We start from the raw sequence: 25,304 nt of genomic DNA, 5'->3' as shown, positions 1-25,304 counted from the left end.
TATTTCGAAGGTGATGACATTTGTTTAATTGTGAAAATACCATTTTTATGAATAACGTCACATTCTCGTTATTGGCACGTATGGTATACTTGAATTTCAGTACGCTAGTTAATACCGATTAATGCATAAAACTTGATTCTTCTTTTGACATGAATATAAAACTTGAGATTTATCATACATACAAAAGCGAAACACAAATGGGAAAGAAAACAGTTCGCAGTATATCGATCCATTACATATTTCGAAACCTTAATGATTCTTGTTACGACGCTTACAGTACAACTACAGTAATCTGTGTTATTTGTATGTGTTTACGAATAATGTTTATATAAGTCACAAGTTTTATCGGTAGACTCTTCTCAATGCCTAAACGCTCATTTCCTTTTCAGAATTACTATTTTTCAGAAAAAAATTTTGTCTGAAAGGGTACTCACTCTAAGGGTCTCCAACTGGGAGCGTACGTACTCAGCTCGGCTGGCAATGTCGGGAATTGCCACAGGAAACGAACCCATGTACTGTAACGAGAAAAATGTTGCCTTAGTATTGTGTTTACAGGTATTTTTGAAAACTAGGAAAGCATTACAGTATCTATAATTATGCTATAAATAAGCCATAATTATGCAAATAACATACAGCATATTAAGGAAGCAAATTGATTCGTCATAGCATTGATATTAATTCGGTATGTTACTGTTTTCTCGTTTACGTAACACGTTATTCCGAAAATGTTAAAATTCGATTTTTATCAAAAAATAAAATAATTCTCAGATTAATTGGGACGATAAATTAGTAATAAATATAGCGGATGATATATGATTATTGAATTAGACAAATTATCTATTCCTATTTTTTCATTTAAATTGATTTCAGATTATTAGAACTCGTTAATTATGTAACAGCCTATACTTTATCCCGTTAATTGCCTTCTGCGGTACCGTACAAATTGATAGCCCCCCGAGAGAACTAAATTACCGAAATATGATTTTTACGAGCTTTTAATCTGCTGTTTTAGCTCGATTACCAGTAGTATCTTTATACTAATTTCTGGTGAATCACTCTCGGCTATTATCGTTATGATACACATGCGTGCGTTCGAATAAACTTCTTTTTATATTTCCGTTACGATTTTCACTCGTTTTACGCGATAATCCATAAAATAAAATCTTTTTTATTTTCATGCATGATGTTCATCCTATTAATTCTTAGCATTTCGTTCATAAATAATATATTCGTACGAAAAGTAAGAAGAAAAGAAATTTGATTATTTTATATGAATGTTTTTTCAAGTACATTTCGCATATTTCCGATTATGCAATAGAGATCAAGTATTTGTGAACGATACGTTCTAACTTTGTTACAAACTCTACAACTACTTAACATTAAAATCAACGAAGAACATCTCTCTTTCGCTCCACGTGGAAAACTTAAATCTTACTTCCCACATCAAATTAGAGCAGCGCAGGCAAAGTTCATTTCTCCAGGGCTACACTGCTGCAAACGATTGCTCGCCACGGTAAAGTGGAATAGGAGGTATAGTGTGATTGCTATGGCACGAGGTTTGAAGACTAAGGCGAGGTTTCGAAATTATACGGTACTTGATTTTCTGGCCAAAGGTAGTCAATGGGTGTCCGAATTGTTGGGCCAGTTTCTCGAGAACGATATACAAGGGTCGATTGTTCGCTACGAAGTCACGAATTTGCTGCGAGCTACAATGTTTCGGCAAAATAGTTGGCGCTCAACGATGATCTAATTACCGAGTTTCGACAACGATGTATTTCAGAGGCTAACGCACTTTCGTACAAACTGAAAGTACATACTTCTGAAACAAATGCAGGGACATAAGTAACTTTAATTCGAGATAAGCGAAAGCCAGAAACGTTCGATTTTACTACCTTCTCCGTTAAATATAAAAAAATTTATTCTTCCTTTTGTTTTACATTAATTATTTTTCTTATAAAAGTCAATGAAACGCACACAGATTAGTTATTTAAAACGAATAAAATTATCTAAATAACTATCCGGATGAAAAAGAAACGTTCTAATAAATAGAAAGACATATATATTTGGTAATGTACATTTTAAGCAAAGCTATTTCAAAATATTATACGTCGAAAGGGAAAAATAATTGTACGATTATAACCTCATCTTAGATTTATTATATTTATCTACTGACATCGAAGGTAAATGTTATAATATATCGGTAGATATACAATTACTAATACACAAACCTCCAATATTATGCGTTTAACATTTTTTAAAAATCTTTAGAAAATAACAATGAATCATTTCGATGAATTGAAAATAACAAACCAGTAATCGATATTATACTACAACGTTTAAAAAAACTGATTTATTAATAATAATCCACTTCACCCCTCAAAGTTTAATGCTTTCGGCAAGTATAATACTTTCTCAATTTCTGCCAAATATTTCTTCGCATTTAATAGGGGTTGAAGAGGTCGACTCAGCGAGGAAAACATGAGGGTTGGAATACCAGAAAAGTTCAGCACAATTTCGTGTATCCTTCGAAGGTATCCTCTTCCTTGATCAAACACGCTGTTTGATGATTATACGGTCGATAAAAATAGCGACCCCTCTTCTAACGACAATAAATAAAACTGACCAGAGGGTAAATTGCAGGAATGTAATAAGGAACGATAATTAATACAATTTCGTATCTACAGTCTGTTCTTGACAATACATATGTCGCCTTCGTAATTGAGCATACCGTGTTGATAAATTACTAATGACATCGCTGCTGACATTCGACAATTTTAGTTCATTCAGTCTACAACGCAATAAAACTTCGATTACCGGAACACTAGTTAATGAAACTATCGATTATCGAAACATCTATCAATGAGAAATTTCGAGGTGATTTCCAGTAAGAAATATTGGAAAGGATAAATATTGAAAAAAATTGCTATATTCTTATTCGTATAAGTATAATTACTAACGTTGATATTTATAAAATAGGTCAACATAAATGAAGCTTGTCTCACGCGAAAACAAAGTTACTGACTTATCCGATAGAGGTACGTTTTATATGAAAATCCTTTATTAACGTATAGAATTGTCAATAATAAGAATATGTTCAGTAATGGACGTAATAACAACTTAAATTAACAACAAACTAAATATCAATTAACGTTTACAAAAAATATACGAATCTTATGTTTTTAATATCGTTTAAAAATGCATTCGGAGGAAAAAGCGTAGCCGAACGTTACGGTGAAAAAATCCATTTGCACAGATCTAACGTTTGATATCAGTCGTTGAAATTATTGAAATTCTTCTCATTGTGTTTTATTGTTTCGGAATTTTCAATAAATAAAACATTCGAAGGTGGACCAATTTCCTTTTTTTTTTTTTTTGTTTTTGCTTGTTGCGCGAAATATAAAAATATGAAGATATGAAGATTGGAATAACGTTTGTAGAGATAAAATAAATGTCCTTATAATATTGCTCTGCACGCTGTGCAATGCGCAGATAATCGATCGAAATTGAATTTCATACAAATTTAATATCGCTCGTATTATTTCGTTTACAAAAATGAATTTGTTATGGAATGGTTTCACCAACGGATCAATAACTCTCCAACGTGTACACGGTATAGACTCATTAAAATGGGAAAATATTAAATATATCGAAGAAACGTTATACCCAGAAGACGAGAGCACGGTTGGTGGATTTAATTGCAACACGTGCAGTACATATAATTTGCGTTTCTATCATGATTTCCATGTCTGAAAATCTTTTCTCCGAGCGCGAGCGGCACGGCATTTCGATTCAGATACTCGTGCCGCAAAATAATCCCTGCTTTAATCCCCCCGGATGATTCTCATTGTTGTTTCATCGAACTTCTCTTCGGGAGGATCTCCTCTCGGAATCACAGGGATTTTCCAGAAATATTATGCCTCTCTCCATATAGCGGAAGCGACCTCTGAAAATTCCGTGCAATATCGGATGCACCAAACACAAATAATAATAATAATCGTGATTGATATTTCTATGTAGATACGATACGAAGTCGTATACGCATACGAGAGTAGTATATGAAACTGTTCTTTCGTTACGTTAGTCCTACTACGCATATGTTTTATCTCGATGTATATTGGTATAGTATAGGAGACAGTATTGAGGACGTATCGAAGGATATTTTGTATAGAAGTCACATAATAATTCATGATAATATGGAATTTAATGATACTGGAAAACTAACAAGGAAAAGTATATGATTTATTTAATAGAATTTTCTTGTTTTTATGGCATAAATACGGAATACTTTTGAAAAATGGTATATGATGTTTTACAAACGTTACGTTTAACGGAACGTTTAACAAACGTTACGTTTCTCTAACAAAAGTTTTCTTCATCTTTTTTTACATTTCACTGCATTTGATTGCAATTCCTTTATTGTATCTTATCCCATACAAACTTCAAAACATGAAACAAGGTACGGAAATATATTGACAAATTAACTTTATAAATAAACGTTTTATTTTGTCCGATATATAGCCTAAACTTAAAAACAACGGTACAACAGCAATTGTATTTACGGTATAATAGATACTTAAAACTTTGCTAAAGATAAATATCAAATTTGTCAAACAAATTTAGATTAATAACACTTTAACGAGAACCGAATTCAAACGTAGTATAAAATTCGTGCACGTTTGTAAAGTGTTAATAATATTCGATAATTTTCTGAAATTATCTTAATAGCGAACAATAGCTGTCACATAAAGCGTAGTCGATTTCAATAAATTTTGTAATAAACGTGACGCTTGTAAACTCGTGTACCAAGAACAATTTATCAATTTAATCGCCGTATTAAATTAAACAACGAAAATTGCTAGGGACTTGGAAAAATTGCAGGTGTCTTTTGCTTTTTCTACGATGGTTTCGACAAATTTCTATTCGCGTGCCGATCGATTTTATTTTTAGAAAACCTGTTGAGGACAGCGAAATAGACCAATTGAGCCATTATACGGCTACAGAATTTAAATTAATTCTGTGCCGCGAAATCCGCAAACAATGAACACGGCACTTTGCGACCTAACGAGGATAGAGATTAATAAATGTCAAATATCTTATCCACTTTATCAGTTTATATGAATTTCAATCTCATAATTATCATCCCATTATTGATTGGTCTCTAGAAGAGTTCTTCATGAATTTCCAATTGAATTTTATCTTCTTTTCCTGCCTAATACGCTCTTTGCATTATCGCAGTTTGAATTTGAACGATTTTGTTATCTAAAAGATATACGTGTACTTATGTTTCTTTTATATCTATTCTATTGCTTAATTTTCTTCGACGATTCTAATTTCCTAATACTTACAGTTTTGAATTCTGATTCTAAATGCCACTTTACATTCGATAAAAAAGGTTGTGCTTCCTCGTGCCACTTATGTTATGTTATATATTAACGTTATTTTCGTAATGTGTTTTCGTAATATACACGTCCTATCCGTAAGAAACTTTGTAATTTATACTCTAATGATGTCATCAAATTTTCGTTACCCTGCGATTTATAAATGCGCGTGATATATATAGGAAAAGAAACGTGCTTTCTCAATTGTGAAATATACTTAAACATAATTCAAATTTTTTAATCGATGACTATATCTTAAGCGAAAGAACAGACACACGATTATTAAGAGGTTCAAATGATTATACAAATTGTATATTAATTCTGTCAAACAATACATTGACTAGTATCAATAAAAGATTTTATAGTAAGAAAACAATTATGTTCTAGCATATTAAAATTGTAAATGCTTTCGTAGAATTACTGTTTGTGCGCTGGGTCGAATGCATTAATGGCCAACCGTCTCGCGATAAGACCGAAAACGATCAATGGATTACCATAATCGTGGAATTCAAGATTTCACTCGTGTTATCTTTACGCACGATCAGTCTTGTGAAATTTCCAACAACGGTTATGATTATTATACCACCGCAAATATTTCATAAATTTTACTCGCACCAAAGTTCTACACGATATCGATATGGAATCATTTTCGTAATAGCACTGACACACGATAGCAGTAATTTCACGGAAAAAAGAGAGAAAAACTCAGGTAGAATTATGACAAGATGAAAGATAAAAATATGATTAATTGATTCAAACTAAATTTATACTAACTTTCAGTATACACAAAACGAATACAAACACACTGATTAAAACGATTTTAAATAATCGGTTATTTAGTGGTATTGAAGGATCGATTGTGATACCTGATTATACTGAATACACCCGAGTCAATTCATAATAAAAACTAAAAAGACTTTTGCTACAGTTATTTTTATAATACCCTTTTAAAATACCTTTAAAATTTCTACAAAATGTTGATTTTTACGGTATATTAAAAAATCATCGAAATCGATGCTAGGGGTAAAGTTCCAAATAATTAGTTAATTTATTCTTTACAATTATTTTTTATTTTTAAAATCTATGTTTATTTTCAAGTTAAAAGATCTAAATTTAAATTTAAATCTTGAAATTGAACATGATTTTGACATAAAGATAAACTTATTTAACTCATGTGTTTATCCACGCAATTAATTCTTCAAATATTCAATCATTACTACATTATTACGTATATGATTACTAGTTATTTATCAGTTAAGTTAGTCTTGGTAGATTCGATTATACTTTTCCACGAATACAATTATTTCATAGAAACGAAGGAGAAAAGAATGTGTTCTTGGTAGCATATAAAGAAGATTCATGTTAAATTAGGGGTGGCAGTCCCATTGTGACAATCAAAGCTAAGCTGATTACATTAATTAGAATTATTAACGGATGAGGTCATTTCTTTGTTTAGCTATCTCTTCTTAAAAGTATAGCCGCTTCCTAGAAGGATAACAAACAAGAATAAGATAATTATTCTCTGCTTACAAGCATGGCATAACTATAGTTACGGGCATAATAAATTCTCTTCTAATAATGATTTAATACAACTTTAATTCGAACATAGTTTTATTATATGAGATAAGAATAAATATAAAAAAAAATTGAAAGAAATATAGGAAAAAATATTTATACGTAGGTAATATTTAAGTACTAACATATTATGGAATGTCGCATAAGTTAATTAATATATGAAGTTGAAGCTAACGAAGTTAAAAAGAGAATACAGATTTTCGACGATAATATATAACGTATATAAAATATTGTTTATGAAAATTTTTATTAAATCACCTTTTACATATAGATGTGCTTCTTTTACAAGTAATATCTATTATCATGCGATTTGCAACTTAAACACATCCCTAAAAGTTGTACTTTATCATTCATAAACTCGTATATCTTTTTAGTAATTTTTGCATAGCTATTTGCAATGATTAGTTAATTTGACACAGTCTTGCTTCATTACTTGTTTTAGTATTTTACTACAGGCTATGAAAGACGATTGTCGACAAGACGCGCAACATGTATTGAGCCTATTCAGTAATATGAAGTTAGTCTCTCCATGCGTGTAATGAGGACGCAAACTTCAATCGGAAATGAAAATAGATTTTACTTTTCACATGTTGATTTTCGAATGAATGTTATGTCTCTCGCACGTATATATTTGCAAAAACGTTGTCTCTTATATTGTTAATACACAGAGGTTTAGAATTATCGTTATACTAAGAATATTGCTATCAGATTGAACAATAAATTCGTTCGCACCTTGAAGAATATTATAAAAACGTCTTTTACTTAAAAAAACACGATTGAATTAATGACTCAATCGAATATAATAAGTTATATACTCGTACTTTTAAATAACTTTTAATACACAATTAACATGGTAAAATATCTTCGCTATTAGTATTATAAAATTACCAGCAGTTTTCGAAATTACATACAGTTCAAACCATACGTTTGCTTCGCATAAAAATAAAAATTTTCGAAACATGATATACAAGTTTTGTTAAACATTTTCACACTGTAATATCCATTTCAGGGTTCCATTATATTACATTATACTACTATATAATTCTTCATAGAACTTCATAGAGCATTCCAAAGAATTTATCATCAATCAATGTGTATCTACTGTGCCCTAAGTACAACATCCTTAAGGGCTGCTATAAATTATAAGCAATTTTCTTTCAGCCTCTGATCCTTTCTATATATGAATCTGACAAATAGATGTGCAGAATAAAAATAGAAAGAGTGACAGAAGCAGATAAACAACGAAGAAGGCAAATAGACATATGCACGCGCTGTTAGACAGACAAGACAGAGAAAGAAACGATGAATGGAAAAAGGAAGTGTACGATAGACGTTGCTATGGAACAGAAAAAGCTGTTGTACGTGAGTTATGGCATACTCTCAGGATGCGTATCGCACATTATGAATCATGTATGTTTTTTTTAGTTTTCTGAAGGCGTATACTTCTATCATACTTTGCTATTTCAATCCGTCTGCTGAACCTGTTAATATGTAATACGCATAGCGACGTGAAATCTCGGTTGTTACCTCGATTAACGGAACAATCTTTTACTAGGAAATTAATGGAAAAGTCGGGAATGATTCCCTGTAAGAAAAATTGAAAAACCAGATGAAAATTGAGAGAAGTTACACATTTTTACCTAAATGTTTTGCTTCCTGCCTAATATTAACATTTACAAAATAGTTCAAAATCTTACTCGTATGAAAGCAAATTTATCCGATCATCCGAACATCGTGTGTCATTAGTTTGGATAATCAAGTTTCTACTGTATCTTCGATATTAAAACGTTATTGGCAATTAGAAAATACCGTCGAGATATAATTAGAAATTACACGTGTTTAATGAATAAATGAATTCAATGACAATTAAGATTTTCAGTAATTGAGTTATTTACTTCATTCATAAACTGGAAACATCAGTTTCATGATAAAATATCAAAATATTAAAATATTCTTTCAACTACAAGGCGTTTCGACAAATTCTTTAACTCTTTCGTTTAAACTGTTTCAAACTTCAATCAACAAAAAACGAACAGGAGTAAAGGAGAACTGGAGGAACATTGCCTCGAAGGACGCCATAAAATATCTCGCAAATAATTTTAATTTCCTAAACCCACATATTAGTTTAAAGACCGGTAGCCCCAATGGTCGTAACTATACGTAATATGAAAAGCATAAATCAGGCAACCACAATTTCGGCTACAATTTATATTCGTCGTTTAACACGCCCTTAAGACTAACCTGTACGTTTACCTAATAATTCAACGAGATAATAAATTCCATCGCCTCCCTTTCTGGCCACGCACTCTTCCGAAGAAAGGATAACAGCGTGAAAACGAACGCGGCAAACGAACTCTCCAGCCGAATTAATTGAAGCAGATTGCAACGAACTGCGAACAGTTCGTTCTTTCGTTTTCGAATGCACCCCAAAATTCACGCGTTTCCTAATTTGTACGACTGTATCGGATGTTTCGGGGAAATGGAAACACTTCGGACGCCTACCTGTACACCGTTGAATATTTTCAGAGTGGCCTCCGGCATCTTGACGGCTACGTCCCCAGCCTCTTCTTCCTCCTTTCCACCCATGGATGTTTCAATTATCCCTGTCTATTCGGTCTTTTAATTGCATATTTCGTTAATTGCTCGCCGTCTCGTTCGCCACCGATCAACCACCTGTCCAACGCGCGACGTGCGCAAGTAATCACTCTTTTTCCGGTTTCTCATTGTTACAATCACATACAAATAGCCAAATCACTAAACACGTATAAAATTTCTGGACTTTACTTATCTAACACGTTATTCAACAGGCTAACAAATGACTCAATCCTTTAATCGCGGAATATTTAAAATTACATCCTCGTCATTGGATTTTTGATCACTCGCGATATTTATGTAAGAAAGAAATTGTGTAACTTAAACGTTTGATCGTTAGACCATTAACTTGCATAGCGAAGAAACTTAATTTTCTCTGAATATCGAAAAAGAAGAAGAAATTCCCTTCATAGCACGAAACGTACATTACAAATTTTGAATAATATTTCGACACAGTTCCGCGTTAACACTTATCGCTATCGCGCGATATCTCGGAAACTGACGCGATCTTCAAATTTATAGTAACGCACATATTCGTTTAACGAGGATTAATCTACGAGGACGATGTTCTCCCTTTTTTTTTTTTTTTTTCTTTTGCTATCGCTTCTTTCCTGCAGTGAAAGAAACTTCTGAAGAGAAACTTGGTCACTTTCACCGGCCACTTTTGCACAACGATTCGTTCAATTTTGCGAAATCATAAAGGAGTCCCGCGTTGCCGTGCGCTCCGCGGAGGTATGCACCGTGGTCACTAATCACTGTCACTTTCGTCTAAACATGCCCGGCGAACGCTCTGTTCCACGCCACTTCTACGCCGCAGAGACCTACGCGATCACTTTCGTGTCATTAATCCTGCTGACCACGAAAACTAGTTTCGAGAAACGCGTTCAGGCGTTTCGCAAGTGGACTTGAACGAAGTCAAGTGAACAGCTGCAACAAACTATTCGCGATATTTGAAAACATCGAACGTCAGTCCTAATCTACTTTCGATTAATTGATTCCAGTGAACGCTCGAGTTCAATAAGCAAAGAGACGAAATAACTTGTGGCTGGTTCAAGTCGTATCATTGCGAACTTTATCACTCATGTTCCTTCTACCGAGTATCGTAATTTACAGTCGTATTCCACTACTTTGCCTAAAAACCAATTGGAATTTTAAAAGTCGAGTAAAATTATGCTTTCCTGCATCGAAGTTGATACTGTTACGAGTAAGATCGAGACAGAAACGAGAGGCTAAATGTGGTATCCGCTCGTATCGAAGTCGAAGGGGCAACGAAGCAATGAATCACGTTCGAAAATGGCCCGACACGCTCCAAATTGCTCCCGGTAGGTGTTGTTTCAGGCAAAAAGTATGCGCGTTTCCTTCGAGCCTCGTTTCGAGGTGGGTTTGTTACGTTATCACCGGTGAAATTGCATCCCCGGCACATTTGCTGGCAGGCATACTTCGTCGCGCTTACCGAACTCGGTCACGTCGCAACTGTTGACATTTTCGTGTTCTTAGTCTTGGGAGTCGTGACGAAGAATCTTGACGCAGGATGGCCGGAACGTTGTGTAAAACGTGAACAGCATTCGAACTGACCCCGATACATTTTGCAACGAGAGATTCGCGGGTGCATCAATAAGGTCGCGCCTCTGGATCTTTGATCATTGGCAACAAGATTTCTATCTCGCGTTCGTTCCGACTGTTTCGTGGCTCGACGTTTATCTCGGCCAGATGAAAAACGCTAATTTTGAGTATCCGACAACGAGCTATTTAAGAAAATAGATTACACTTTTAAAATAAGTTTGCGTGGCGACAAAGCGAAATTTTAAAACAAATTCGCGTGATACTTTACGATTAATCCTCTGCGAAAGGTATTAATAAATAAAACGTCTACGTACAAAGTGTCCAGTGTTATCGAGTACGTTCGTGATACGCGTGAAGGTTCCATGAGCACGCGAGCGATGATTTTTAACGCGAAAAGCAAGTCGTATCGCGTATAGATATTCGTGAAATCCGTTTTAATTAATCAACACTCGTTTAATCACAGATTCTTGGCCAGTTTCATTAATTATCATTCATCTAATTAAGTATATGCGCTATAGTACGAGTTTCATTGGATTATGGTATGCGCTTTAATTACGTCGACCATTCAATTCAAACACGATTCCTCGTAATATTAATAATAACGATGCAATCCTATTTTAAATTTCTCACGGAGATGCAATTTCAATTAAGCATTTTATCGAAATCCGACATGATTTAACGTAACACGTACCAAAATCTCTCCTCGATAAATCATCGATTATCATGATCTTGCTCCAAGACTTTCCCCAGTTGGGTTTTTAATCGATCGTTGCTCCGTTACCTCTCGAGAGACATATATTAATTAGAAATCGTTAAAACAACCGTACTCCAAAATGTCCGTTTCTAAAATGTTTCGTCATTAATTCATTCTAATGATACATTTCAACATGCTTTGAGGAGAGTGTACTTCGTTTCGAACTGGGAGAAAATTGATTACTTTCCTGACTTAATTTTTCCTTGAACGCGTATCATCATAAACGTGTATCAATCTTCCGTTATGTAAGATTTATCGATCATACGAATAATTTATCTTTATGTGAAAACATCAATTATTCTCATTGATATAATTATAATATACCGTCTATTAGTAATAGCATGATTGCAGAAAGTGTACAATTCTACGGTATAATCAATTTATATTTGAATTTTTGCTGCTTCTTTGAATAAAACTGGCGATATATTTTATGATCTTTCATAATCTTACTTTGTCAACTTCGCTTTCAAAGCTGTGAAAGTAAACAGTTAAGAAAGGTACATATGTCATGCGTCAACGATGCATATGCATACAATTGAGTGAACACTTCACTAGTAAATTATGACGCGGATACATTGACAATATTCTACAGGTATATGGACTGTAAAGCAAGTGTATATAATTAGCTTTGATTTGTGTATCATCTCATATTCAACTTTAAATCAGATTTCTTGCAATTCAATTATTACGATTTAATCGAAATTCGATCTTTAATATATCGTCTCGTCTTTTGTTCTAAAAATATTCTCACATATTATACAGAAGATAAAAAGCCAAAAGTATAAATATCGTAAAAGTTTGTCAGAAGTTAATGGAATAGAATTTTGAAAATATTAACAATGTTTCGATATTCGTCACCTAAAAGACATACGTTTATAATAATTTTCGTAAGGTTTTCGTAAGGTTTTCGTAAGGAGCATCGAACAGTTGTACCCTTTCTTTCGAGCAAAATCACATAATTACACACGTCCTGACTAATTAAGACGAAATAATTACTTCTTTAAACGTTCACCAATAAGGTTTAATTATCCACTTATTAAGAAATCCTGTCAGGCATACATGGACTCCGGCAAAACAATTTCAGCTGTCAGTTCTACAGCGAACACTACATAATAATATATTTCATCGCTTAACCGAATAAAGGAATCCCCCGTCGATCAAGTTACACACACTTAATTCTAGCACCATTAATCAAGATCAACCAATCCTTTCATTAAGTGTGCGCGAACGTCATTTAATTGTCTACTCATCCAGAAATACTGGCGCGCATGCATTGTCGAGGAAAGCAACCCTGTCCGTCAATCTTGAAATGCCATTTGCATAATGATGCCTTTCATCGACGTCGTTCAATGGAAAAATATGCTTGCGCTCTTTCATTAAATCCGCTTAATGACGTATCAACAGTCGTACGTTTGTTTAATTCGATCATGGGTGCTTCACCCGGACAAGAAACTCATCACTGTTTACAATTACACACTGCACATCAACGATGAAACTATAACGAAAGAGGACTCTTTATTTTTCGTAATTCCCACTATGTAATTATCTCTTATCTTCCTCTAGAAATCCTATCATCCTTCTAGCGTAGAAAATTCGATGAACATCAGAAAGACCAACGATATTTTTATTCGCCGTGAAAGATTCGATTCTCGTTCGCGCAAGAGAATTTCAACGAATTCCAAAAGACTGGTCTCGGACGTGCATGCATACGAGATCAGCAGCTATTCTAATCGGGTGACCGAGGTGTGCACAACAAGCGTATCCCCGTCGATGTTCGTGGAAGGCAAAAGAATCTGGCGTTCCATGTGAAAACTTAGTCTAGAGTCGCAGGAGTCCCGTATGCTCGTCGACGAACGTCGACGAACGACCTTCGAACGTTCACCCATGGAGAAATCCAATGCGGCGCGCATGCATCGCGGAAAAACGTGCGTCACGAGTCACGAGTCACCGGTGCATCGGCATCGCGGCGCGGCGCGGCACGGCACGGCACGGCACGGCGCGTTCGCGTTGTAGGCGAGAGAGCACGCGTGCACGCAATCTCGCGTGCGGTAAGTGCCGCAACGTGCGTAATAAGACACTGCCAGGCAGATCGGGCCGGTGCTCTTGCACAGGGCCGCTTCTGCGGAGTACTATGGGGACAGTCCACGGGTCCACACCGTCTTGCCTCGAGACTCCGAGAGTCCCGTGTGTCAGCATCTCGCACACACGGTACACACACGCAGCAAGGTCGTCCCCGTCGAGGCTCCCATGACTCCCACCACTGCCGCGCCGCTTCAATCATCCTACTTTCCTGGCCGCTGGGCCCCTTTTACTCCCACCGCGTTCTCCGGCCAGACTCCGATACCACTCGAATAGCAAAATTTCTGAATGGACATCCACGGATCTGGTTTTCTCCCTTTTTACTTTTTCCTCTACTCTTCTTTGCTTTCTAGCGAATCTGATCGCTTCGATCCTGATTCGATGACCAATTTTCTCTTGGAAGTTGGTACTTTGTCAAAAGAAAAAGTTTGGGAAAGAAGAATCGCTGATAGGATGGAATAGAATTCGGTGAATTTAATCGAGTTATTAATTATGAAATGATGAGATTCGATACTGATCGAAGCTCTCCTATGGTGGAGAAAGTACGGAAGTAACGTAGTAACGTAGTTATTATTTATAAAATTACATTTCGTGTACTATGTAAATTTGGGTTAATAAAAGAAGGCCAAGTTTTGGAATCAAATTAATAAAAAATTAAACTTTCTAGGAAGAGATTTTGCTCCTCGGTCTATGTCTATCCTAGAACCTAATTCCACAGATATGCACCAAATAGCACGATAATAAAACTTCTAAATTCTTATGTAGAAATCAGTTTCCGGAATATCGTTCAACCCGCGTGTAGCAATGGTACTTTACTTGTCGTCGATGGGGTCAAAACGATTTTTCAAGTGAAATTTTCAACCTGAGAAACAGAGAGGAGTTTGCAGTACCAAAGTTTGTAGTAGTAGTAGAAGTTGTACCAAAGCTAATGAATAGGTCAGGTAGTTAAAATTTTAATTAAATTCATTGGAACGTATAAAGAGAAGAAAATATGATTGCCACACCATTATTCGATACTTCGATTACGTAGATCAAACTTTGCATAAACGAAGTGCAGAATTAACTGAAGTACCATCGGTCGTTGATTACTTTATTGCAATAATTAATTATTTATTGCATTTTCAAAAAAAATTGTGAATCTACCTTCGTTCTCCTACACTGCACGTATAATAGGATTAGATAAATTTAATCTAAATGGAAACACGTTTAACCATCATTATACGATCACTGAAACTTTTATAAAGTAATGTACATATATACATATTCAAGTTTCTGTGAAATTTAAAAAGCCAACAGAATTATCAGTTTTGTTGAAAAATTACTTTATCTCACATGCAATGAATTTTGATAACATTGAAAGTCGTTAACATTACATGGAACGTTATAACAACTTGTCGCTCAAGAATTTTATCGGAAGTTCTTAAGATAGAGAAGATTATGCGAAGTTTTAATAAGAATTAGATCTCTATGGACACCTTGTACACAGAAATTAAAGTTAATAACTATGTTACACTATATGCTACATTAACAATAAGAGCACAAAGAAGTCCTTTATGTTCTAGCGAAAACTTATACTCTATGCCATCAATTACACTGCACCATAATTTTCTGTAAAACTTCCGTTAATATGAAAGACTTAGTAATAGTGTAAAATTACTAAACTAGTGCATATACTGAGCCATCAATTCTCGACATGATTACGTTTTCTAGTCACTTTTATTATGTAAAATGAGTACCAGAATTTATAGTAAAGATAGAAATTATTTTTTGAAACAGATATATATATATATACAGGAAAATCTACGCGAAAAAAGAAGTCGAAAATATAAAATAAAAATTTTTCGTTTGAGGCTTTGTTTTTGAGAAAATCGACTTTGAATTTTCGCTCGGTACGCGTGCGGTACGTCATAACGGATTTCACTGTAGATCGTTGTCTCGATGGAAAAATTAAAAAAAAAAATTTTTATTCTATATTTTCGACTTCTTTTTTCGCGTAGAATCACCCCCTTTTCGCTTGTACCACCAGTTACAAACCACCCTGTATATACATCTATTTATATTTTTAAAATCACATATAATACAATCATTTTAATCCTAATAACCTGATAAATATTTTATGATAGAACGTTTAAATAGGATGAAACAAAATTATTTTGAAGATTTGCTGCTTATTAGATTTTAGTATAACCTTATTTTATTATAAATAATACATCAACTGCATATAAGGACTTGAAGATAAAAAAGTAAAATTTTTCATAAAAAGATATTATTCGGATATTTTACTAATATTCTATTAAACTATATTCGTAACTTAAAGAACAACTTAGCAAATTATTATCAATTACTGTAAAATCAAAAGTGTACCGTTTAAAACGAAAAAGATACAATTTTAATTAAAGTTTCAGATTATTTTTAAACGTTTTAATCGTTGTGCTCCTTTGTACAAAGTAGTAGTTTAGTAATAACAGTTTGTTACCAATTTGGTTAACATCAGACACAATTGTTTTCGCACGTCTTTAATGACGGCTTTTTACGACACCCGGTACGCAGAAGCTTGATCGATTTCTAATATGTGTGCTCGTAAGTTATAGGCAACGGTATAAGAAACCGCAAAGTGCGGTAAGATGGATGTACTTATATCAGCTACGTGGCAATAAAGTGTAACAATAAATAAGTAAAAAGAGACTGTAATATTTCATCTGCGATCTTATAAATCGAGTACATAATTCTCATTTTCAGAATCATAATTTCATTTTGTCACTTTGAAAAATATTATTAACCATAACATAGATGCTTAATCGCCTGAATTACTTCTTTTAATTCTCTATAAGATTTACTGCGTTATTTAAATAACTATTATTGGATTTAGATGTTTTATTCAATTCTGTATTTACTACTTTATACCCACAACTTCAAAGTGACAATGAATTTGACAAAAATAATATTATTCGATTGTATTGTACGTATATCTTTAATATATTCTTACTCGAACTCCTTTCGTTTCGCCTTTTTACTTTTACAAAAAAATTTCTTTTAGAAAGCTTCGAAGGATCATGAAAATTAGAAAGTATTATAAATATTTGTATATGGAGAAGAATTCTTGCTGTAATTACTATGCCCACTAGTAATAATCGAAATCAATAAATAAAAACAATGTATAATAATTACTTACATGTAATTATTATTACTATAAGTATTAATATTATGTTTGTTGAAGATAAAAGTTTATGTTTCTGGAAATGATTCCACTTGTTAAAATAACAAAAATTACGTATTGTTGAGCAATTTATGAAACACCAATTAAATCATTGGAAGAGAAAAATTAAAGTTTATGATAATAGTCAACAAAATCATTTTAAAACAAAATTGTGTACAACAATTAATGTTTATAGTCTACCAAGTAAATCAGATTACGTACCTATATTTTAAGTGGTGAGATCAAGTTTAATTTTTTGTTACTTTATATAAAAAGTTCTTATACGATGTGCGTGTACACAATTAATTTTATTTAATGCGTAATTTAATGCAACATTTTGTCGTTAAAATTTCATATATTCCAAAATATTACAATGCAAAATGAAACAGGGATTACATCAATTAATCATAACTAATCGTGCAAATGTATGCAATTTTATAAAATAATTGTTACGTTCAGAAAGCTTATGACAACCTACGAATTTCATCGTAATATCTGCTAGAAAAAAGATAGATAGAATGGAAAGTAAAAATTGCCTTCGTTCAAACAATAGGAGAAAGCAGCGAGAGAAAAAAAGAACATTTGCGTAACTGAAATAGTTGAATGGTTCGAGACCAGCCTTTATTCTCAACGATGCTCATCGAGGAGTGTTAAATTACGCGGACATTGTACAAGAACAATGTGCATTCCGTATGTCGGGAATTACTGGAATAATGGCGAATACTCCTTAACGAGGCATAAACGCAACAATGGTCAAGAGATTATAAAATTCGTGGCAAAAATGTTCAGAATTTGTAGATTTTTACACGAATTGTACGAAAAGTCGTATAACACGCGTTTAAATTTTAAACAAGACGATGTGTGATGGCCGAACCCGTAGTCTTTATTATTTAAAAAATTTCATAATATAAAAGGTAGGATATATGTATGGTAGTAAGCGAATTGATAGACTAAAATCTTAATTTCACGTTATACAAACACATAAATGAAAGATAAAGAAAAACCACATTTCGTATTATTTGCTTTAGTAAATTACGATTGTAATTGCTAATATAAACGATAGACTCATGATATTCAAATATAGAGCTTAAGTAATCGCTTATTTCGTATGATCAATTTGTCTCTTAATAAAAGACTCATATGGATTTTTCAGATTTACTAACGTCGACGAATAGACGAAAGTCCTTATGTAACACCATAAATAGTAATTTAAATCAAACCTTCGATTTATTTTTCGAACGACGGCATACAACACAGAATAGACTTTACACGGAAAAAATTAATTTTAACACCTGCGTATATCGATTAAACATTTTTTACTGCTTTCATATTTTTTACTGCTCATATTTGTTTTATCACACTATAGAAGCATCCTATAGACACCATATGTCAAGCATATGTTCTCACCGCGATCCACGTTCCTTTTTCCCTCTTACAAACTTTACAAAACGCTATTTGACGTCGTTTATTAATCAACAGACGCTTTACTACAATGATCGACATCCATTAGCCGGTGAAAAATCGGCGGTCCGTTCACCTTCGGGCAAAAACTTTGAAAATGCGATTTGCATATATGCAAATACGGGAGTCGGTATAGCTAACTAACTAAGTGTCGGAGCGAATTGCGACTCGCGCGAGCAGGACGAATGCTTACGGCTATGTAAAAATAGTTTTACTAAACGCATCCTGAGTTGCCGCGGTAGCGTCGAAAGAAATTGATTGGTCTTCAGAGCCGGGTGTTCCAGCATGCCCAAGGAATGCAGTTTGTAGCTTCGATGAGGAATGTAGAAAGGAACGTCGGCAATATGGATTATTTTTAACTGTACTTTATCCATGATTCCAAGGTAGATTAGAGATCGAGCGTGAACGATACGAAATTGATGCTGAAAGCCTCGTGAGCAGATCGCTGCCGATCCTCGTATTCATATTTATTACATAGACAAGGCTTAGGCTTCGTTACAGGAATTTATCGGCGAAGTATGAAGTCGTGGCGTTGAAGAAACGGTTTAGCTCGATTGTAAAAACGTTTAACGTTTAAGGCGGCAAGCATGATGTTTATTATAATTGGAAGGATCGTTCTTTTATTTTCAACGATAGTTCCTTTATCTTCTACACCTATGAAAATCGAACCTGAACGTTATTGCATACACTTTAACGGCTTCATCTTTCGATTCACTACCACAATTTGCCATTATTTAATCTCATACGGACAGTGTTGGAAGACGAGATGCACGTGTGCATGTATTAGCTATATTATCCACAGGTGTATTTTATACTTATAATCATTAACTTGGTTTACCACAAGAAGTTCCGTTAACTGATATGCTTAAATTATCAATTCACAAAGGGTATGTACCAATTCTGAGATAGCGAATCATTGAAAAGGTAAAATAAAGGAATAACACGTTTCAAGTAAAAATCTATGTTCAAATATTCTGAAATTATCGAACGAAGGGCAATTGATTTTTCCAGATAATGGTAAACCATTTGTAAGTGAATTCAGCTTTTAAATTTGATTACTAATGCAGTATAATTCTTTAGTTATATACAAAAGGAAGCTTATAGCAAAGTTGAGGTTTATTAAAGTTGAAGAAGACTTTTGTAATAACTTCTTACATGTGTATTACATATTGCATACGTAATTTATACGAGTATCTCTTCATTCAAAATTGCATATGCTATTAATAAGTAATAATATATCATGATACTGTAACACGTTTTTAAACAACCAAATACGAAATGCGTAATAAATAATACATTGTTGATTTACTTCTATGTAATATGATTAATGTGAACCGTTTCCATTTGATGTCGCTACACCATGCGATTCATGCATATCGATGGGATAAACGAAAACGATATATACATGTACATTTACATTATCCTTAATAGCATGTCGACGATTTGAGAAACACGCAACTTTTAATTCAATTTCTTTTATCACTCGTACTTACATGTAAATGAAATTCTCTGTTCATAGTATACACACACATGTATGTATTACTTTGTTGGTATAATAACGACAAATTATATCTTCGCGTTAAATTTATGTAAATTTAATATTATTAAATTTTGAACTTCTACGTGAATAAGATAGAAATACTTGGCTTAATGAAACGATGGCAAATAATATAAATGGCAAAAATATTTGTCCCTATTAAATTTATTATTTAGCCTACATCGACTAAGAGTTTTAATAATGTACATAGTACAAGTGAAGTATAAATGGTAACGGGAACAAGTATCGATAGAAATTAACGTTCCTTCTACATCGAAGAATTCCAATGGGAAACATTGTGGCGAAAGGAAAATCGAGAAGCAGCTTAGAAGAATAGATAGTACGTTTCCTTGAAACTTACGAAAGATCAAATCGCGCGATAACTACAGCATGTGCGTTGAACATCTATTCTCGTTTAACACTTACGTACAGTGAAATCAATTACATTCCCTGCTGCGGCGGTGCAGCAAGATTTACCGTGCATGCAGTCTTTGAAGTCGAGAAGCGACGCGAAGAAGTTGCAGCGTAAGAATTTTTATGTCCCGAAAAAAGACAGAATCGGTTGGGTCGCTGTCATGTCCCGCCACACGCACACCACTTTCGATGAAATATGTTCGATTTTGTAAAAATTTTCGTAGAAATTCGTGAGTGGATACCATCCGACTCAGATTTGCATTCAAGTAATTACGAAGAAAATTTACGATCGTGGTGTAAATTAAACTTGAAAAATAAATTATTCAGAAGAAAGTGAAGTATAATACAAATGTAAAAACCAAATAGGTATGCGACTGTTGGTTTATGCTTAAACGAAATTAAATATATGTATCGCTTTATTTACGAATGAAAATGATCATGACAGTATTGCTGGAAAGTAATGGTTGTTTTCGCGCTTCTTCATTGGACAAGTACTTACAAGATTTGTTACAAAGATTATAACAGTCGTTAGCTATAACATTGCTTGAACTGTTTATCAGTGAAATTAGAAAAAGAATAAGAAAAAGAATTAAGTATACAGGTAAATACATTAGCTACGTCTATATTGTATTAATTATAGCTAAAAATAAAAATACGATACTGATTGTAATTATTCATTCATGAAAAATATATGTATGCTATACAACTGACCATATTTATAACAAATATCAATTATTGTGTATTTTACTTAAAACGAAATATTTTAAGATGTTCTTACTTTTGTATCATATTAAAAGGTATCTCGTGATTTTTTAAGATCTTTTGGAAAATCTGCAAATTTTGTAAACGTTGTTGCACTTTGAGAGTATAGAAAATCAAGAAAACACGTAAAGAGGATCAGAGTAAGTAAACTGCTAGCTGTGATTCCAAAAAGTAAAAACAAATTCTTTTCTAAAGTTCATATTTAAAAGGAAGTTTCACTAATCAACGCTGTTCACGTTTCTTAACTTTTAAAATCTATCGATTTCAGCATTTGCATAAGTACATCTTAAATCAGAAAGTAAATATATATCGGATTGTTAGTTGTTATTTATTTCTGACAGCCGCATAATACGTCATAAATAAACGTATTAATTACGAAGCTATCGCGGAATTTATTCGTTTCACGTGTATACTCAAACAAAAAATTCGTTACGTACGAACTTCAAGATAAACTACTTAAACCTGAAGCAAGAGAAGAGTTCGTTATCAGTCTTGCCACTGCATCGAAGTTGCAACGAAAAAGTTTGACAACGTGAAGTAAAAAATGTAGAGGACACGATACTTGTTTGCACGCACGGTGCGTTTGTGTGGGCGAAGAAGAGCTTTCGTGAAGGGTATGAGGAAGTTGAAGTCAATGACTTCGAAACACGGTAAAATTACATGTTGCAAGATCTCTCTCTGCTTTTATTTTCACCTGATTGGTTGTCGAAAAGGTGAGTTATTGAAAAAATGAGAAAATCATGCGTACACAGGATATTTCTGCTTGTATTCATTTATGTTTTATGGCTGTACCTATTTCATATCAACAATGTCTTACACAATATTTTTATTTTCCACGCAGTTTCCAAATAGATCTACATATATATATATATATATATATATATATATATATATATATAAAGCTGATTACATATTTTTGTATTTTCTCTTCTTTGATTATTTCCTGTGTATTTCGTTAAACTTTGAAGCTTATAATTATGAATTTTTAGCACGAAATCAACTTGTAATTTGTTAATAAACTAATAAAGTTAATTTATAATTATAATGTTAACAATATTACATTTAAAAAACTATAAAATGATTGGTGATTCCAATTTAATTACATACAATTTTTCCTATCCCTCACATTATTTTTATATTCAATTTATACGTTTCTTTTCTATAAGTTTGTAAATTGGCGAATTGCCAAGAACAAATAATATATTCTTAGCGAACAGTAAAAAGCTTTCCTTTCAACTGCTGTATAAACGCAACTACTTTAAAAAGCTTTTCTATTTCCGTACATTATTTTGCTTAACGATCGTTGAGCAAAAAAACGAACTGTATCGAAAGTATTCTTTCAGTGGAAATGAGGTATCGAAAACCGTAGCAATCGCCGATTGCACTTAACGGTTAATTCGAAACCGTTTTAACCATCGGTGATCCTACCTAAGTGTAACTGCAACTTGCACGCAAATGGTTGCATGCAACAAGCAATTAAATATACGCACATACATCTGGTTCCACTAAAGAGGATCACGATTCACGGTTCTCTTTTTGAATACAGAACTCAATTACACTCTTCAGTGAAATACAAAGTATCAAAAATGTAAAAGATAATTGAATAATATGCGGAATAAGATGAAGAATCACATATTATCTGTAAAAAAGTTCTAAATGAAATAATTTCAGCGTTATCTATTTTGTTATGTTTCATCGAAATTTAAGAGCTAAAGAAAAATGAATAATACTTTCGAAATTAAAAATATGCGAGATCTTTAGGTTTGACAAATGTGTAGATATGCAACTGTTTCAGTGCTACTACGACTGCAATTATTAATTATAAATTATGTCGAATTGTAATGTGTATATTTTAGTATTTAAGAATTAAAAGTTTTTTTTAAATTATATGCCATATTGGACTGCCATTTTCACGCTGATTTTTTCAAACACACATTTCATCACATCTTAACATCAAATAATTAATATTAAGCAAAATTATCCCTCAACAAAACGTACAAAATTGAAATATTTCAGAAATGTTCGATCTTGAAGGCTCGTCTCAAATTACAGATTATCCGACAGTGCTGCTTGAAAACTAAGCCAATGAGAAAGGAAAATGGCTGTCTACGAGACATTCAGACTTGGCAATTACGCAAATCCCAAAATTTATCCTCTTTCCATTTTGAAGCAGCGGAAAACGAGAAGGATTTGAAAGAAAGAAGACCTTTCCAGTGCCGATGTACCGATCCATTGAATTTGCAGGACGTATAGACGTACACACGTGTGTGCACGCTCGTTTCGTATAAATGCGCAAACTTAAGCGTAAATGCACGAGCATGTGCTGGCGTGCATGTACTCGATCGTTTCGCTCGGACCATTCGGAAGAAGAAGAAAGGATGGCGGGGGAAGAAGAGAGGAGGAAGGGAATCGTACATGAAAATTACATACTCGCTGGGACCTGCACTTAAAAGGTCTCGAACGTATAACCGTAGGCAACTAAAAGCTTCGTATACGTCAATGCCAGATTCGTGATATGTATTTCGTAACCCATACAGTCAAGTAGACGACAATTTCTTTTAATTGTAATTGACAGGCGAAAATTGTACAGGCAATGATATTGTCACTGATGTAATATACCTCATAATACGCCCATCGTGATCAAAATTAATTGTCAACAATTTCGCTTTTAGGTTATTATACTATTTAATTAAGAACTTACTCTTTCTTAATAATAACAACAATTCTGTTTTACTTTGTTAATATATACACCCACATAATTATTGATTTTCTCTATTGTTTTTATTGTTAAAGTTTCTGCTACTTTGAATAATATGTATACGGGTATGTATTCACATAGATATTGATACCAGCAATGACTATATCGATGTTAAATAAATACATATCTCTATATCATTTATATATAACGATAGCTTATTCAGATGTAAAGGTGCGTATATAAATTAAACAATAAGATAAACAATGAATAGACAAGGATGAAACTTACCTTAGCTGTGGCGAATCTCTTCGAGAACGGTTCTGCCATAATAGGTAGACATCACTTCCCATCTGGTTACCAGTGTTTCCGGTATGTTTCACAAAAACGCTGGTCACGTTAATCGCAAAGAGAATGCACGTTTGACAACTTTTTCTTTACGCATTGTATAACACTGCATCACTTGATCGGTGTTCGAGCTTCTTACACTTTTTCCAGCGATGTTTAAAATTACATACACTGCTTCACTATACGTCTTTATTCCACACAACACTATTCACACTCATTTTCACCTTTAGTCCACTATTTTCTAATCTACACTATTCCACTAAAAGAAAACATGGTATTATCTCGCACGAATATTTAAAGATAGTATCGTTTCTCCTGTTTGAAATATTAATCATTTACTCTGTCAATTTCCGCCTTTTAGGTTATGTTGTCAATAGAAAACGCCAAATTCAAATTTATTATACACGAAAAAAGAAATTTCGCTTTTGTCACCAAGAAAACGAAGCTTTAATCGGATACACTGGTATTTTCGTTTAGTGACGAATTTAAGAACCTAAATTATTAAATAACTATTGAAGTGTAATAAATAAACTGATCCGATCAAGAAAGGAAAGTATTCCGACGAACGTCCGAAACCATACTAAATATGGAAGATAGTACTAAATATGGAATTGTTAAACTATAATCCGGTAATTTTATTTAATTTTGATTTGATTGTATAATGGTCTGTAGGTTAACTCGTAAGTAATTATGTCACAAAATTCTAATGAACGTTTGGAAACTTAAATTTACACGAACAAAATCTACAATTACTTCTAATCGTTATTATAGTTATTACCTCGATAATTGAGATTAAACGTGTAATTACGTGGCAAATGAAGTGTGAATATAATGATGCACTAACAATGATTGAAATGTGTATACACTTTCCTACCTCACGGCAATGTAGAAACTACACAACGTATCGCGAGGTATTTACGCGTTAGGCAGTCGACAGTAAACTAAATTCG

The 25,304-nt window shown here is 33.4% G+C and overlaps 1 long non-coding RNA gene across 1 annotated transcript; it reads right to left on the bottom strand.

Annotated features, from left to right (window-relative positions):
* Window positions 1–436: 436 nt before the first annotated feature.
* Window positions 437–25,304, bottom strand: LOC117204715. The gene is made up of 3 exons (XR_004487121.1): window positions 25,229–25,304; window positions 24,298–24,613; window positions 437–515 (listed from the first exon to the last, which is right to left on the bottom strand). It is a non-coding gene; the product is annotated as an uncharacterized LOC117204715 (long non-coding RNA).

Source organism: Bombus bifarius, unplaced genomic scaffold (assembly GCF_011952205.1).
Source record: "Bombus bifarius isolate JDL3187 unplaced genomic scaffold, Bbif_JDL3187 scf7180000007979, whole genome shotgun sequence".
Lineage (NCBI taxonomy): Eukaryota > Metazoa > Arthropoda > Insecta > Hymenoptera > Apidae > Bombus > Bombus bifarius.
This window is presented reverse-complemented; position numbering and strand designations above follow the sequence as displayed.